Raw genomic sequence first — 18,926 nt, 5'->3', positions numbered from 1 at the left:
AAAATCTTTTTAAAAAAACACAACAGGAGGGGTGCCTGGGTGGCTCAGTGGGTTAAAGCCTCTGCCTTCGGCTCAGGTCATGATCCCAGGGTTCTGGGATTGAGCCCCACATCGGGCTCTCTGCTCAGCAGGGAGCCTGCTTCCTCCTCTCTCTCTGCCTGCCTCTCTGCCTACTTGTGATCTCTGTCTGTCAAATAAATAAACAAAATCTTTAAAAAAAAAAAAAAACACAACAGGAATGAAACACAAATACATGCTACAACATGGATGATCCTTGGAAAGAATATGCTAAGTGACAGAAGCCAGAAACAAAAGATCATGCATTAAATGTCAAGAATAGGCAAATACATACAGATAGAAAGTAGATTAGTGGTTGTGAGGGGTGGGAGTTAGTGACCATGATTGCTAATGGACACAGGGTTCCTTCTGGGGGTGATAAAATGCCCTATAATTAGTGGTGATGGTTGCACAACTCTGAATTTACCAAAAACCATTGAATTGTACATTTTTAAAGGGTGAATTTTATAACAATTTTATAAATTATAAAAAACACAAGTATAAGCAAATCTTAAACTAGTGCATGTTACACAACATGTTTTTGAATAGGAGAATGATGTATGAACTTATAACAAAAAAAAGACATCGATTCAATTAAGGTAAAACATTAAAAGTATTCCTTCTAAAGTCAATGGAAACAAGGACACCCTGGGGTGCCTGGATGGCTCAGTCCCTTAAGTAACGGACTCATAATTTTGCCTCAGGTCATGATCTCAGAGTCATGAGTCTGAGCCCAGCACAGAGCTCAGCACTGGGCATGCAGCCTGCTTAAGATCATCTATCTCCCTCTCCCTCTGTCCCGCCCCACCAACTCCCTAACACTCTCAAAAGACAAGTACACCCAATAACAGTATTATTAAGATTACATGAGAATTTATAGCCAATGTAATTAGGTAAGATAATACAATGCAAACCACAATTATTTAAAAGAAATTATACTTATTTATATATGATATAACTATGCAGTCCAAAGGAATCAAATGAAAAACTACCATCAGTATGGTTTTATAGTGTGATGGTACAAAATTAATAGACTTGAAGACAAAAGTTTTCTTACGTAACACATTTAAATCCCATTGATAAAAATACTTGAAAACTCTAAGTGTGATTAAAAAACACAAACATATAGATAAGTTAATCTTGCTCTTCAAACCCACAACTATATAGTCAATTAATCTTTGACAAAGTGGGAAAGAATATGCAATGGGAAAAAAGTCTCTCTAATAAATGGGGTTGGGAAAATTGGGAGTTACATGCAAAAGAACGAAAACTGGACCACTTTCTTACACCACACACAAAAATAAATTCAAAATGGACGAAAGACTTAAATGTGAGAAATGAAAACATTAAAATCCTAGAAGAAAACACAAGCAAATAACTTCTTCGACATAGGCAACAGAAACTTCTTTCTAAATACGTCTCCTGAGGCAAGGGAAACAACAGCAAAAGTAAACTATTGGGACATGATCAAAATAAAAAGCTCTTGCACAGCAAAGGAAACAATCAACAAAGCTAAAAGGCAAACTACAGAATGGGAGAAGACATTTGCAAATAACATGTTTGATAAAGGGTATCTAAAATATATAAAGAATTTATAAAACCTCAACACCCAAAACAGAAATAATCCAATTAAATAATGGGCAGAAGACACAATGAGACACTTTTCCAAAGAAAACAAACAGATGGAGAATAGACACATCAAAAGATTCTCAACATCACTGATCATCAGGAAAAATACAAATCAAAACTACAATGAGATATCACCTCACATCTGTCAGAATGGATAAAATCAACAACAGAAGAAACAACAGGTATTGGTGCGGATGTGGAGAAAGGGGAACCCTCTTTGCACTGTTGGTGGGAATACAAACTGGTACAGCCACGGTGGAAAACAGTATGGAGGTTTCTCAAAAAGTTAAAAAAACAGAACTATGCTATGATCTGGCGATTGCAATAAGTTATTTACCCAAATACAAAAATAGTAATTCAAAGGTATACATGCATTCCAATGTTTATAGCAGTATTATCTACAATAACCAAATTTTTGAAACAGCCCAAGTGTCCATCAACTAATGAATGGATGTGGTATATATACACAATGAAATATTACTCGGCCATAAAAAAGAATGACATCTTGTCATTTGCAATGACACGGATAGAGCTAGAGTACTGTGCTATGCGAAATAGGTCAGAGAAAGATCAATACCATTTCACTCATATGTGGAATTTAAGACATAAAGAAAACAGCAAAGGGGAAGAAGAGAGGCAAACAAAGAAACAGATGTTAAAAAAAAAGATTTATGTACATATGTATGTATGTATTTATTTTGAAAGAAAGAACCCAAGGGAGCACGGAGCATGGGCAGGGGGGAGGGCACGGGCACAGGGCACAGAGGAAGAGGGAGAGGGAGAGAGAGAATCCCAAGTAGACTCCCTGCTGAGTGTGGAGGCTGACGTGGGTCTTAATCTCGCAACCTTTAGATCATGACCTGAGCCAAAACCAAGAGTTGGACGCCCAAATGATTCAGCCACCCAGGTGCCCCAAGAAACAGACTCTTAACTATAGAGAAAAAACTGATGGTTACCAGACAGGAGGTGGGTGGGGGGATGGGTTAAGTAAGTGTTGGGGAGTATGCAGTGTTCTTGCTGTGATGAGCACCAGGTGTTATATGGAAGTGCTGAATCACCATATAATACATACGAAACTATTATTACACTGCATGTTACCTAACTGGAATTTGAATAAAAACTTTTTAAAAAGTCTTGTTCTTTAATATGTTGAATAGTATCAATTCTCCCTTAATTAACCTCTACATTCAATCAAAATCCCAACACACTTTTGTTGTAAATCAGCTGACCTTCTCTATGTAGGTCTTCTCTCAGACTGTTCCAGTCTACTGATCAATCTGGCTTTGTGCCCGCTGTTTTAATCAATCTAACTTTATAATGAGGTTTGATATATAGTACTGTAAGTCTTCCAACTTTTTTTCAAGATTGCCTTCGCAATTCCAGGCCCTTTGCATTTCCATATAAATTTGAGAATTGATCAAAAAAAAAAAGAAGTCCTGTTGGGGTTTTGCTTGGCATTGCATTGAATCCCTACATATCACAACTGACCTGTTCGAAATGCTGATACTTCCAGTCCACGGATTTATCTCTCCCCACTAACTTAGTTATTCTTCTACTTCTCAGTAAAGCTTTTACTAAAGGTCTTAGTATGTTTTTACTTACATTCCAGTTAACACATAGTGCAATATTAGTTTCAGGTACACAATACAGTCATTCAACATTTCCATACAACACTGGGTACTCAACACAAGTGCAATCCTTAATCCCCATCACCTGTTTAGCTTGTCCCCGCCACCCACCTCCCCTCTGGTAACCATCAATTTATTGTCTACAGTTAAGACTCTATTTCTTGGTTTGCCTCTTTTCCCCCTCTGTGCCTTTGCTTCTTAAAATTCTATGTATGAGTGAAATTATATGGTATTTGTCTTTCTCTGACTTATTTCATTTACCTTAATACTCTCTAGCTCTATCCATGTTGTTGAAAATGACAAGATGTCATTCTTTTTGATGGCTGAGTAATAAGTACTGGCTCTTAAATTTGATTTTCATTGCTTATTGTCAGTACAGAGAAATACGGTTTATTTTTACATATCAATCAGTACTAACAACTATAATGCAATAATATAGAAATAAATGTCACAGAGACAAGAGAAAAAAAATCCCATAGATTTAAAAACAAATTTATAAATAATTCACTGAAGTTATGAAAATCACAGTATATTTAGAACTTAATAAAAATGAATTAATGTCAAAATCACAGCATCAAGTCAGAGTTTACAGAAAATTTATAGTTTTAAAGGCATAATAAGAGCAGAGATTAAATATTAATAAGCTAAACCTTCAAATTAAATTTTTTTAAATATCAGAGTAAATGCAAATAAAGTAGAAGGAAAGAAATATTACTCATATCAGTAGGAACAGAAAGGATCAATAAAAGTGCTATTTGGAAAGCCTTAATAACATAGACAAGTTACTGGTAGTAATGGTCAGGAAAAAAAGAAACAAATTAATGAAATAAATATTTTAAAGTCATTATAGAAGCCTGTATTTTATACCAATATATTTGAAATTTTATATTCTTCTAAAATATTGTTCCTTTTGTGTAACAAGAAACAAGAAAAGCCAAAAAGACTTACCATCATGAAACTATATCAAAAATCAAATCACAAAAAATACCAGTTTCAAAGATGAATTCTAACTTTCAAGAAACAGAGCATCTCCATTAAATACAATTTGTCTCAAAATATAACCCATCTTATGAAGTTAGCATAAGCTTGCTATGGAAACAAAACTAAGACTACACCAAAAAGGAAAAGTACTTGGTAATAACAAAGGAATGCAAATATCCAGGGCATCCAAACACAATTTAAAACAGAAAAATCTAGGGATGTCTAGGTGGCTCAATTGGTTAAGGGTCTGACTCTTTATCTCAGCTCAGGTCTTGATCTCAGGGTCTTGAGTTCAAGCCCTGTGGTGGGCTCCACACTGGGCATGGAGCCTACACTAAAAAAAATATATTAATGCAATTCATCACACCAACAGATGCAGCAAAGGCACACACACACAAAAAAATCAATTGTTCAAGACGAAAATTCTAAAATGATCAGTAGAAAATAAATAATATCTATTCCCTCCAAAAAAAAAAAAAAAACCCACTACAGCATGATATGCAATGACAAAATATTAGAAGCACTCCATTAAAGTACCTAGAGAAGGATGCCTGATACCAGTGCTTCCATTCAACACTGTGCTAATAAATGATTAGTCAATGCAGTTTCAGAAGAAAATAATGAAACAGGGTGCAAAATCTAATGGTAAATAAGAAATAAAACCTCCACTAATCACACTCAACTACTTAGAAAATACAAAAGAATTATAAACTATTATCTGCACGTTTCACTCAATCTAAAGATACTACCAACTATAAGATACACCATTGTTTTACATAAAACTACGAAAAAACACTGCCAATTAAACCAATGCCATACTTTTTTATCTAGAATTTTCATTTTAGATTGAGACCATTCTTTTAGACTTATATATTTTATCATATCTTGCACATATACAGAAAGAAAAATAAAAGCCAAACTTTCCTATATAACTTTCCTAAAACTTCACATTCAAGGTCCTACTATGGATTGCTTTTTTCTACTCAAAGCTATCCAATCTTTCTTAACAATACTGTCCTCAGCCAACAAGAGTTTTGGTGACACAGCATTTCTTAAGATGCTCCACTATTATCTGTGGGATCTTCTTTCCAGTCAGACATTCACTTCACAATTTCTTCTGCCTTCACTTGTAGTGTTTGGCATGAAATAACAACACAACAATGTACATGCTCATTTAAGTAATGACAAAACAAAGAGTGTTGACCAAGTGTGTGCAATGAGAACTACATCATGACTGCTGCCTGAATGACAGTAACTATAAGGTGACCTACCAAAAACCTATTTTGATTTTATAAACTCTAAAATACGGGGGGTGGGGGGGTTGCATCTCAGAATCTATGAAATACAGTAAGAGCAAAGATCAGCAAGTTTACATGATTAATATATGTAAGTCCATAGCATTCCCTATGCATTAGCAATAACTAAATAAAAATAACTAATAATAAAATCCTATTCACAACAATTGCATAGTATCTAGCAAAAAAGCAAAGTTGTGCAAAAGCTTTATGAAAAGCAGCAGAGCATGCTCAGATTCAAATTCCAGCTCCACTACTTATCATGTATCTATGCGTCTATATATTTATTCTGTAAATTTGATGCAAATACAATAAAAGTCCAACAGTTTTTCCATAGACATTGATAAACTGACACCTCCCCCCAAAAGAGAAAATAGCTTTAAAAGTTTTGAAGAAAAAGAACAGATTATTTAAAAAAAAATTTAGTTATAAAGCTATCACTTTTAAGTCAGAGTGGTACAGAGAGTCAAATAGGCCGATGGAATCAGAAGACAGAAACTAGAAACAGATGTGTATATATGAGAATACAATAAACCTCAGGAGTTTCATTACAAATCAGTGCAGAGAATGGCTGAATTACTTGATGAATCCATATTAAAAAAATAAAATTAGATCCCCACATCATACAACAGAGAAGAAACTTCAGATGAATTAATGACCCAAATATTAAAAAGTATCAGTATGACCTTGGGGTAAAGGAAGAACTGCCTGCATATACAAAAAGACATAAGCCATCAATGAAAAAAAAACTGAGAAAACTGGCGACCTTCACATTAAAAAATCCTACACAAACAAGCTAAAAGATAAACCACAAGCTAGGAAATGGTATTTTCAGTATGTATAATTACAAATCATTAGTATTCAGAATATAAAAAGAATACCCATCAACCAATGAGAAAAAGAAACAACCCAACAGAAAAATGGACCCAAAGGTAAAAATAAGCAAGTCACAGAAAATTCAAATGGTCAATAAATACACAGGGGGAAAAAAGCTCAACCTCAATAGTAATCTAAGAAATGCAAAGTGAAAACAGCAATGAGATACAATTTATACTCAACAGATTGGAAAAAATTGTAAAAGCTAATCTTTTGGCAGTAGTCTCCAGAAATAGAGGCTCATACGCAGCTGGTGGGAGTGTCATATGGAACACAATTTGATGATTCGGCAATTCCCAGTAAAGTCGACAAACTCACACTCTTGAATGTAGCAATTCTACATCTATAATCTCAAGAGAGAAGAACACCGTGTAAGGATGTTCACAGCAGCACTGTTTGAAACTGCACAAAACTACAAACAACATAATGGCCCCTCTGAAGAACAGATAAATAAACCACAGTATATTTATACATTGAAATACAAGGATAATGAATTAGATCAGTAGTTTTCAAACTTCTTGGTCCCAGGACCCCCTTACATTTTTAAAAATTGGGGACCCCAAACAGTTTTTCTTTACATGTATTCTATCTATAGATACTTACATTAGAAATAAAATCTGAGACATTTAAAAATATTAATTCATTAAAAACAAGCCAACTGTACATAAACACTTATTTTAAAATAACTTTTCAAAACAAAAAATAAGTGAAGAGAGTATTGTTTTACATTTCTTCAAATCTCTTTAAAGATAGGCTTGAGAGAGGACAGCTGGATTCCCATACATGCTTCTGTGTTCAACCTATTATGACATCACGTATCATGTAGCCTATGTACAGCACTCACACAGAGCACACAAGAATGTGGGGAAAAGAATTTTCTGGATCCCTAGGAATTCCCAGAGCACACTCTGAGAACTCCTGAACTAGATCCACATACAAAATGGAAAAACCTCAAAAACACAATTTTAAGTGAAAAAAATACATGAGATGACCCACACAGTATATACCATTTATGTAAAGTTCAAACATAAAAACAAATACCTGATAATGGTTTTGGTACATATGTATTAGGACAATTGTTATTTCTTGCAAAGAAAAGACAGGAATGGGCTGGGGGGGACACTCTTTAAATGGATTTGTGAAATTTTCTTTCTTTAAACAAAAAAAGTTATGAAGCAAATATGTAATAAACTATTAAGTTCTGGGTGATCCTTGCTTTTCAGGAGTTCTGAAATATTTCACAATTTAAAAATTTTAAATATATTTTTAAAAATCCTATACCTATGTGTCACCGAATTTTCCTTAAAGTGTGCCTCCTTTGAATAAAACATAGTTATGAGATACCTGGATTTTTAAACATTTATTTGGGGTGCCTAGGTGGCTCAGTAGGTTGAGCATCTGCCTTTGGCTTATGTCACAACCCGGGGATCCTGAGATCGGCCCCACATCGGGCTCCCTTGCTTCCCTCTCCCCCCACTCGTGTTCACTCGCTCTCTCGCGCAAACAAATAAAAATACTCAAAAAAAAAAAAAAGGATTTATTTATTTTAGAGAGAAAGCACACCCTAGCGGGATGAGCACGGGGAGAGGGAGAGAAGCTCAAGCAGACTCCACAGAGCGCGGAGCCCAATGCAGGGATTGATCCCAGGATCACGAGACCATGACCCCAGCCAAAAGCGAATTGGACAATTAACTGATTATGCCACCCAGGCACCCTGAGATACCTGGGTTTTTACTGTAAAAAGTTGTTTGGAAAAATAATTTGAAAAAAAAAGAAAGAAAAGAAAAAGAAAACTTTGAGAGGAGTAAGAACTGATTGGCCATAATGACCCCAAAAAGTTAAGCAGTGGGGGTGGGGATACCCAGCTCATGTATGTGCCTTAATATGTATACTCCTTGGACAAAGGACACACAGATTAGATGCTTTAATACCTGAAAACTAATCAACTACAAAAAGTTTTCTATAACCAATAACTGAGATCATTGTTTTCAGAGACAATGACCACGTGCCAGGTACTGCTCGAGGATAATAAAAGAGAACCTGTCTCTACAATCAGAGTTCAGAAAAGATGACAAAAATATAAACACACAGGGGGCACCTGGGTGGCTCAGTGGGTTAAGCCGCTGCCTTCGGCGCAGGTCATGATCTCAGGGTCCTGGGATCGAGTCCCGCATCGGGCTCTCTGCTCAGCGGGGAGCCTGCTTCCCTCTCTCACTCTCTGCCTGCCTCTCTGCCTACTTGTGATCTCTGTCAAATAAATAAATAAAATCTTTAAAATATATATATATAAACACACAGTTAAAAATATAATAGGTCAAATGCTAAATTAAAGTTGCCCACACTGATATGAGACAAAGAAGAATGAGCCTGGAAAAACAAGAGTGCGAATAACAAAAAGAAAGTGAGACAGCAAGATTTGTTTGAGGGACTCTGAGATAAAAAACAAGTAAGAAAAAAGACTTTAACTAGTACTGAACATCTACAATATACCAGATAAATTTGGTTTCATCCATGTTGAGACAGTAACACACCTGGGTAGAGATGGTCAGTAGGCAACTGGAAATGCTAGATGAGAAACTAGAAGAGGGTTGGCATGGTAAAGGGACATTCAAACCAAGGGAGAAGACTCAAGAAAAAGGACAGAGAATTAACCTTGAGGGAAATCCCATGACAGAAGACGGAGAAGGCACAGAAAATTTCTGAAACAAAGAACACTTTTATTAATACATCCAATGACATCTTCTGAAAGTTTCCCAATTTCGGAAATGGTGGATTCAGGAGTAAGTGCAATGAAAAGAAATAAAAGTATTGGTGCAGGAAACGAGAAGACTAGTGAGGTTTTTGTAAGATGAGCAAACCTAGGAGTGTTTCTGAGGAGGAAAGGCACCAGCATAGGGGCAACGATGCAAGCAGCAGAATCACTGAAAGAGCCTCGTAGGCGGAATGGTTGTGGGCCTGAAGGAGGCCAATTCTTTCAGCAGCGAAAGAACTGGAGGAAAGCCTAGGTAGAGAGAGAGGAGGAGTATACAGGGGAAAGGAAGGAAACTCAAATGCTTAGATCAGATTGTTGTCTATCTTTCTGGTTTAAGTAAGAGATTAGGTAATTCTGTGAGGCTGATGGGTTTCAAGGGCGGGTGGAGGAGTTTGAGAGTCAAAAAATAGTCTGGAATCGCCAGTGTACACAAACACAAATAACACAGGCAAGGTCACCAATGACAATTACGAGTCCCGATGGGGTTAGAGACGAAGCATTTACAAAGAGCAATCTGGGGGGACAAAATTTTTTTTAATGCACTGTGGGCATGTTTTGTTAAAAAAAAAAAAAAAAAAGAAAAGGAAACCTGAACCTATCTGAAATATACGCATAAATTAAGAACACCTTATTTATCCAAAATGGTTGCGTAGTAAAGTGTTACACCAGTTTTCCAGATCATCAAGGTCTACCCTTTCAGGCAAAAACTTAATGGTATCCGACAGAAATCCTTCTGAACTACACATGATCTGTTTTCCTGACTACACAAGTTGAATCTCAATGTTAACCACCTACTCCTGCTGTACTGTGTGTGCAGCTAGACAGTGCTCTCTTTTTTACAGCTCTTCTACGTCTTTCCCAGCTGTCAAGATAGAAAGCAACTGGTTCTTCTAAGTTTATGTTTATCCTTACCACCTCAACAACCACAGCCCACTTGCTTAGCAACTTGCTTCTAGTCAGCCTCCTACAATGCAGTGTTCTCCAACTTTTCTAAACCATGGCCCCTTATGATAAACACGAGAATCTTAATCTTCAGTTCCCTTCTGTCCTCTTATGGAGCATCAGTGCTCCGACTCCTGGCAGTCCAGGAAAATGGAAAAACTGAAACAACTTCCTAGTGAATACTTATGCTACTTATAGATTTAGATCATAGGATTCTAGGAAACACATTCCCCACACGTCCCTCTAGGACAGTCAAGTATTAATCAAAACATGAGCAAGTTTAGCTTAGCAAATGGCCTTAGTCCCCTCTCAAACAAAAGGGTAGTTACTCTCACCAGGCTTAAGAACAGGGACTGCCAAAGGCCATCTGAAGGCTGCTGCCTTTTTAGTAAACTTTCTTCTAACTTTTCAAACTGACTTCTTAAAAAATCACCATGAAAATACCTGCAGGAAGTAAGTTCATTGCTCATCTTCCAAAGTAACCCAGAGCACTACGGCTGCAATTTTCAACCACAGTAAATGAAAAGTTAGAAACCTCTCACTCTTTGTTTACTACAAAAATTACATCTCAGAACTAAACGTTATTTGGAGAAGTTAGTCATTGAAAAAATAGCAGAATTGGCTTAACTTCCAAACAGTTTTGATAATCATTCAGGTAGTGAAAACACTGATCCACTTGCTACTCTCATTATTTCTCAACGCTGAAACTTTTCCTAGGTCCAATGGAACTGGTAAGTAAATATAAACGCCAGCTCAGGTGTATCGCCATCCTTCTACGTGAGCGCTTCCCTGGGCAGCCCGATCATATAAGCCCCCCCCCCCCACTCCAACCTGGCAAGCAAGCTCTTCCATCTTTTCTAGCCAGGATTCCCACCACCCTCCTACCTTCCCCATCGACTCCTGCCAAACTACAAATACTTATTGCTTGTTTTTAGCTTTGGTTTTTTTTCCCCCCACATACGAATTTGTAAAGAAGCTTCACCCTTGAAATGCCCTTTCCCCAGCCCCCACCTCTGCTTAACAAATTTCTACCCATCCTTAAGTAACCTCAAAACGTCACCTACTTCAGAAACCCTTTCCTCATGCTCCAAATAGAAACTCTGCCTTCCTCTGCTACCCCAGTAATTGGTTGTACCTTTCCCGCAGCACTTGAGCGCAATCCACCACGTCTCCTCCGTCTCTGAACAACGAACTTCTTGCAGCCACCGTCTGCATTACAACAACCTTTCTACTCTTTCTTATCAGCCAGCGCAGTGCATCAGTAACACTGGGTTCCAAGTTTGCGGGGGAGTTGTACAGTATGCAATCAAAAAGGCCTTTAAGGGACAGAATGCCACCTAAGAATTTTTAAAATCAAATAAACTAAAAATCATAGCAAGCAGAGGAACAGTACTGCAACACTAAGAAAATAAAACTTTCTGCCCGTCTTATTCCTAAAAAAAAAAAAAAAAAAAAAGTTAATACGAACAGATCACTAATAGTTTAAACGGACCTTTTCAAGAAAGTTGTTTTCAAATAAATGAGTGGAAAAGACTCCTCTAAAAATTTATTCGTTTTCGTGCTGTGCAAATTACACTTTTCCCCCTGTTGGATAAAGGAGTGACAAGAACTTCTTTCCTACCGAATTTTATTTGTATTTGAATTTTATTTGTACTAGAGAAAGCAGTGAGTGTTGGAAAACCGCATCAAGGGCCCTATAACAGCCACGTACGACGCTGACTAAAAATACAATGTCGTGGGGTTCCATTTGCCGTAGTGAACCTAGACGCCTGGGCTGCCACCCGTCCCGGCAGCCCTCGGGTTGCTATAAGAGCGGGAGAAAGGCGCGCAGCCAGGGACGCTGAGGGACGAGATGGCCGCCTGCGGCAGCTCAGTTAAAATGCAGCGGAAGCAGCAGCCAGTCACGGGGCTGCGGGAGGGAGGGCAGCAAGGTGGCGCTGCCGCCGAGCGCCTAGAGCCTGAGCGCCCATCATGGCGGCAAGGGCAATGGCCGCTGTGGGGAGCGAGCACGCCCCCTCCGCGCGCACACGCTGCCGTGCCGAGCCTCGGGGGCCCGTCACCGGAGCCGCCGCCGCCGCCGCCGCCCGCTCTCCGACCCCCCCTCACGGGCTGTAGCGGAATTTTCTCTTCAGACGCCGCCTTCAAGATGGCGGCTCCCCCTCCCGACAACCCCCTCAAACGTCCCCTGCAGCAGGCGCCGAGCCGCCGCCATCTTGTCCCCCGTCCCTCCGCCCCCCCCTCGCCGATATTTACATAGCGAAAATCGGCCCGGCCGGCCTGCGGCCTTCACCTCACGCCTGCAGCCTTCGACTCCTTGCCAGGCCTCGCCCCCGCGCGGTGGCCCGGGCAGGCCGCGGCGCCGACCCGACGCCCCTCCGCCGCCTCCCGGGCCACCGGGCGACCCTCCCCCAACCCCCGCCCGTTCACGGAGCGCGCCTCCGCCGCCGCTCGGGGCAGCCGGGCTCCTCCCCGGGCCTAACTGCGGCCTCCTCGGGGCCTGCTCGGCGCCACGCGCCGCAACGCCCGGCCTAGCGCGGAAGGGGGCCTCGCGGGCCGCCGACCAGGCCGGGACCAGGCCGCTGCGCGCGCGCTAGGCCCCACGGCTGCGGCGGCGCCCGGAACTCACCGGACGGGCGTGCGGGCGGTCGGCGACGGTGCCGGGTGCTGCAGGCCGGCCTTTCTCTGGAGCACTGGGCCGGGCTCCGGCTGGTGGGGCGGGCGGAGGGAGGGAGGAGGGGCCGAGCTCGGAGCTGACAAAAAGCGGCCCAGCTCCCCGGCACGGGCCCGCCGTCAGCACGTCACGTCACCGCCCGGGAGAGAGACCCAGGAAAATGCGGAAGGGTAGATAGGCCCCCTCCTCCGCCCGGTGTGTCCCCTCGGCGCCCCGGGTTGGCACCGCTCACGCTCCGCGACCGGGGAGCCCAGTGGCCTCGCTGCGGCGGGGTCTCCGGCGGCCGGAGTCTCCGTGACAGCGCCCCCCTTCTTTCCACCTCCTCCGCGCTCCCGCCCGCCGCCGCCGCCGCCGCTACACACGCGCCGCTGCCGCCGCCTCGGCCGTAAAGACCGCGCCGGGCCGCGGTCCTTCGACCCCGTGGAGAGGCGGGCGGCCCGCACCCGACCCGGCCTGGCCGCCCCCCCCCCCCCCGCGCTACCATCTCCTGTGGGCCTCGGCCGCCCCCCGGGCCCTCCCCGGAGACCTACCGCCTCTCCGTGCCGGTCTTGGCCGAGGCGCCTGCTCGAGTTGTTTGCAGGGCCTCAGACCCCCGCCCGCAGTAAATGTGTTTTCTTCATCCCTGTGGCTGGAGAAGATAAATTTAGCAATCCCCGCCGTCCCCTGCCTTGGCTTAAAAAAAAAAAAAAAAAAAAAAAATCTGAAATAAAATGAAAAAAGGCTTGCCAGTCTAAATGGGTGTGTGGGCACGAGGAGGGGGAGAAGGGTTATCCTACAGCTACTACCAAATCGTTTAATTTTTCTTTTAACAAGCATTTAGTCAGAGGACCTGATTTTATTAGTTTGCAGGATACAAAGATGAGGAAAAGCGCTGCCTTTTCAAACTGGTTTCGCACATTGCAATGAACAGGAATTTTTAATGTATATTTTCTACATATCTATTTCAGAGTTTGGGAGCCTATGAAACCTAAGCCTTGTGTAATTGTTTTATAAACAATGAGTTTTTCAGTCTTTAGAGAGGTAGCAGAATTGAGTATAGTTGGTTTTTTATTTTACAAACTAAAACAAGCCTTTTAAACTTTAAAAATATTTAAGAGCAAAAAAATATGTATTTGATAAACAAGCATTTATGAACTCCAAAAATGCATATTTGCATTTCCATTAAATTTTCATGCTTTCCATACTGAACTTGGGACCCAAACTATGTTTACAAGTTACTAGTTAAACGTTAAGCGATGTAATCCTTATATTAATCCAGAATCTGACGTTTTATTTCTTCAGTTCACTAAATGTTAAAAAGAGATTTTTAAACAGTAACGAACACAACGGTTATAAAGCAAATAGCATACCGGTGTGAAGTCTCTTCAAATACAGAGGCCATGTATTTATTTAGGTTCCTATCATAACTTTAAAACTCCCATAATGCAAGTTGTCCTTTCCCTCAGAAATTCTACAATTATAAAATGCTTTCAAGAAGGAAAAACAAAGGTATAATAACCAGAAATCTCTGAAGACATACTGGGGGGTAATTTTCCTCTCCAGGCTTTACCTTTGGTTTTTTGCAAGAGATTAAATTTCCTTTCAAAAATGGTGAATGACAACATGTCTTCAACATTTCTAGAAAATTGCATTAGGTTGTGAGACAGACTGTATTCACAGAAAGGTAAATAAAACTAATACTTGTTCAAGTAAAATATGGGAAATAGCTTGTGTGTGCATACTAATAACCAAAAACTGATAACCAGTGTTTTAAGTACTTTCCAAGGGTCTCCATTTAATGCTATGGTATGTCAAGAATGGGGCCTCATCACCATGTAGCTACAAGCAGCATGAATACAAAAACCTAAAGTCAGCATTCTTGTTAGTTCCTCCATAATTACCATCAAATACTTCTAAGTACACTGATATAAAGCACTTCAGAAAACAGTATGGGGTTCATAAAAGAAAAAGATGTTTCCTCATTTAGAAGTCCGGAAGTAGTTTAGGTCTTTAGATTTTTCAAAAGCCCTTTACCATTACTTTTCATACATAAGAGACTATTAACTTCGTTGGGAAACAAGGAAACAATGCCCCCTGGTTCTATCCATTACATTAGATAAAACTTTTTTGCGGTACAACAAATATTCTATAGCTGGTCATACAGATGAGCTCAACTATAAGTTGTCAAGAAAGGGAAAGTAATTTGTACTTTAAATCCATTTATGGAAGGCCATAAACAACAGTGTATGATGAAGATCATTTTACTAGCAGTACACTCAATATAAAATACTCATTATAAAATAAAGGAACAAAGAAAGTATAAGCAACGGAGATCAGAAATTGTTCAATCTTATAGTAACACACAAAACATAGTTTATGAAAATATTCACACTGGGACCTGGAGGACACCTAAGATCAATGAAAGCATTTGGTAACCAAGCGGTGAGTGATTAAGGACCTGACACCTTACCCTGAACGACAGCCTATCTTGCATTGCTGCTTTTGTTCAATGTTTTGGTATTTGGGACCTATAGAATTCTGGGCACAGAGAGTAAAAAGATGTGGTGCTTGCCCTTGGGGAACTGCAAATAAGGAGGCTGTGTGTGGCAGAATAAAAACATTCTTAAGTGCTTTCATTTTCTCGCTTAAATAAGCACACAGTAAAAGGAAATTTTATTTAGGTACATGGAGAGCGGAATATTTCAGAGGCATACGCTGTGAATACAGAATAGATGTTTTCAATGCAGTCAAATGGATTTTGGTTATGTGCTAAAATTTATTTGTTCCTTCAGAGCTGTTAATGTGTATCAGATAGTTAAAAGCTTCTACTCAAGGTTTTGACAGTGTTTTAATAACTTAACTAAAATCCCTGACATGTTTATAGGTCCTTGAGCCAGAAATAATACCAGGCCTTTCAATCACTTTTCCAGAGAAAGATTAGTCAGAAAAGAAGCTGTTAGAAAAAAAAAAAAGAAAGAAAGAAAAGAAAAGAACAACAAGAAGAAAAGAAGCTGTTGATTTTCATTCCACGTCACTGACTGATGGAAATCCAAATGGGAAACAGTAAATTATTGCCTTAGAAAACAGAGACCTTCTTGAATAAAGTTGTGGTAATTCATTTATTTTATATCCGTAAGGTTGAAAATTATTCACTTTCCCCTAGAAAGGCCCTAGTTTTATTGAACTAAGCATGCCCTATAAAAATGAACCATTTATCTGATACTTGATACTTAAGTTATACTTATCTTAACATGAGCAAGTTGCATCATGTTGGAATTCAGCTGGCTATAATTAACGTCAAGTAAGAATTTTTAATCTGAGCCTTTAAGCCACACACCCTCCCCAAGGGAAATAATTTTTAAATAAACAGTGACTGACAATTAGGTGATTTTCAAACAGTATTTTTTCACACAAGTCATTAGTTGAATAAGACATGTTTAGTTCCTGAAAGTCACCAATAGCCAAATTCTCATGGATTATAAATCACAGAACACAACAAACAAATTCCTCCACTAAAAAGGTGAAAATCGATATGTGAGGCCTAGAAACAATGACCTGCCAGGTCCCCAGCCTTGGGCCTCTATGTACAATTTTCCACTAAAGGAACCAGGGTTTCTGGAAGAAATGACGGATTCCTGGGCTGAGGCAGAAAAGTACATAGCAAACGAGGAATATCTCCTCATAACAGAAAACAAGAAAAAAAATGTCAAAGCTTACTAGGGGTGTGTCAGAGAGTCTCAGGGACCAGTTTATAGAGGCTCTAGTTGGTTAAAGATGAAAAAATTTGGATGTCAAAGGATTAACTGCTGTGGAATGAAACATATCAAGTATGTTTGTGAGTTTATAATGAGACTTTTAAAAATGATCTATTGCACAGCTTTGTGAATATACTAGAGACTGGTAAATCATACAATTTAAAAGAGTGAATTTTATAGCATGTGTATTATATTTTGAATTTTTAAAAAATGATCACCTTTGCAGAATGGTAGAGAACCAAATTATTGTTTTGAAAACTAGTAAAAGGAAAGATGAAGCACTATCCTGTATGATATGTTCCTCAGGCTAGACAAACAGCTGATGGGGTGATTTTCTTTTAATAATTCTATAAATACATGAAGAAGACTTGATGGAATTAGAATAGAACCATTTTGCAACCCCAAGTGAATTAATGGATCTAGGCAATGAACAGAAATGGCTGCTACCAGAACGACAACTAGACATATACCTCGTGACTAAAAAAATCAAACCTGAACCTGGTCAACTCTTTAGCTCTAACTGCCAATTTACAGGAAATACAGGGAACAGAGAAACATACCGACGAACCACAGGGATGCAATCAACAAAATTCAGATGGTGGGAAACACTATAGGACCTGCTTTCTTCAACAAATAAACTATACCAAAAAATTCTAGGGGAAACCAATAGATAAGAAAAGACTTAAAAGACATTATTAATAAAATGCAGTGTATGAATTTTATTTCGATCTTGATTCAAACAAACAAGTGAAAAAAAAAAGTAAGAGAAATGTGAACACCAAATTGTTGTCAACATGAGCTGGATATAAACAATTTATTGTCAATTTGGTTTAGGTGTAATGACGATGTGATTAAATCTTTTTTTTTTTTAAGATTTTATTTATTTATTTGACAGACAGAGATCACAAGTAGGCAGAGAGGCAGGCAGAGAGAGAGAGGGTGGAAGCAGGCTCCCCGCTGAGCAGAGAGCCCAATGCGGGGCTTGATCCCAGGACCCTGAGATCATGACCTGAGCCGAAGGCAGAGGCTTAACCCACTGAGCCACCCAGATGCCTCTGATGTGATTAAATCTTAAAAGATACCTTATCTTTTAGAGATACATTATCAAAATGTTTTCGATAAAATGATATAGTACTGATGAAAGACCTATACTCAGAAAGCTGTAAGACACTGATTAAAGAAACTGAAGATGACACAAACAAATGGAAAGATATATTGTACTTATGGGTTGGAAGAGTTAATATTGTTAAAATGTTGATACTACCCAAAGCAATGTACAGATTCAATGCATTCTCAATCAAAATACCAATAGCATTTTTCAGAGAACAGAAAAAATAATCCTAAAATTTGTATGGAACAACAAAATATCCTGAGTAGCCAAACCAATTTTGAAAAGAACAAACCTGGAGGTATCATAATCCCAGATTTCAGACTGTACTACAAAACTACAGTAATCAAAACAGTATGGTACTGGCACCCAAAAAAGACACATAGATTAATGGAACAGGATAGAGAGCCCAGAAATAAACCCGTGCTTACATGGTCAATTAATCTAAGACAAAGGAGGCAAGCACATAAAAGCACAATAAATAATGGGAAAAAGACAATTTCTTCAATAAATGGTGTTGGGAAAACTAGACAGCGACATGTGAAAGAATGAAACTGGACCACTTTTTTATGCCATATACAAAAATAAACTCAAAATGGACCAAAGACTTAAACGTAAGACCTAAACCAATAAAACTCTTAAAAGAAAATATAGGCAATGATCTCTTCGACATTAGCCTAAGCAACATATTTATAGATAGTATTTCCTGAGGTAAGGGAAGCAAAATAAAAAAATAAACTATTGGGACTACAACAAAATAAAAAGATTTTGCACAGCAAAAGAAACCTTCAACAAGTCAAAAAGGCATCCAAATGAATAGAAGAAGATATATGCAAATGATATATCTGATAAAAGGTTCTTATCATTATATAAAGAACTTATATAAACTCAAGACCAGCAAAATAAACAATCCCATTAAAAAATGAACAGAGGACCTGAACAAACATTTTCCCAAAGAAGACTTATAGATGGCCAACAGCCACATGAAAAGATGCTCCACATTACTGATCATCAGAGAAATGCAAATCAAAACCACAATGAGATACCTTATATCTATCAGAATGGCTAGTACCCAAAAGACAAAAAACAACAAATGTTGGCAAGGACGTGAAGAAAAGGGAACCCTTTTGTGCCCTGTTGGTGGGACTGTGAATTAGTGCAACCCCTGTGACGGAGAGTATGGAGGTTGCGCAAAAAATTAAAAATACAAATCGCATATGATCCAGTAATACCACTTTTGGGTATTTACCTAA

General features: G+C 39.3%; 1 protein-coding gene across 6 annotated transcripts in view; it reads right to left on the bottom strand.

Moving 5' to 3' along the window:
• The window catches only part of ZFX (zinc finger protein X-linked), a 56,631-nt gene extending 43,206 nt beyond the window's left edge, over positions 1-13,425 (bottom strand). The window contains exons 1-2 of one of the 6 annotated variants that reach the window (XM_059156483.1): positions 12,787-13,239; positions 11,296-11,593 (exon numbers count right to left, since the gene is read on the bottom strand). The gene's annotated coding sequence lies outside the window, so the exon portion shown is untranslated. Of the gene's footprint in view, positions 1-11,295; positions 11,594-12,786; positions 13,244-13,361 lie in introns of those variants that run through there. The other 5 variants (XM_059156482.1, XM_059156485.1, XM_059156487.1 and 2 more) reach the window with 5 other exon arrangements.
• Between the last annotated feature and the right edge of the window lie 5,501 nt (positions 13,426-18,926).

The sequence above is a fragment of the Mustela lutreola genome, chromosome X (assembly GCF_030435805.1).
Source record: "Mustela lutreola isolate mMusLut2 chromosome X, mMusLut2.pri, whole genome shotgun sequence".
Lineage (NCBI taxonomy): Eukaryota > Metazoa > Chordata > Mammalia > Carnivora > Mustelidae > Mustela > Mustela lutreola.
Note: the sequence above shows the minus strand (reverse complement) of the source record. Positions and strands in the feature narration are given on the sequence as shown.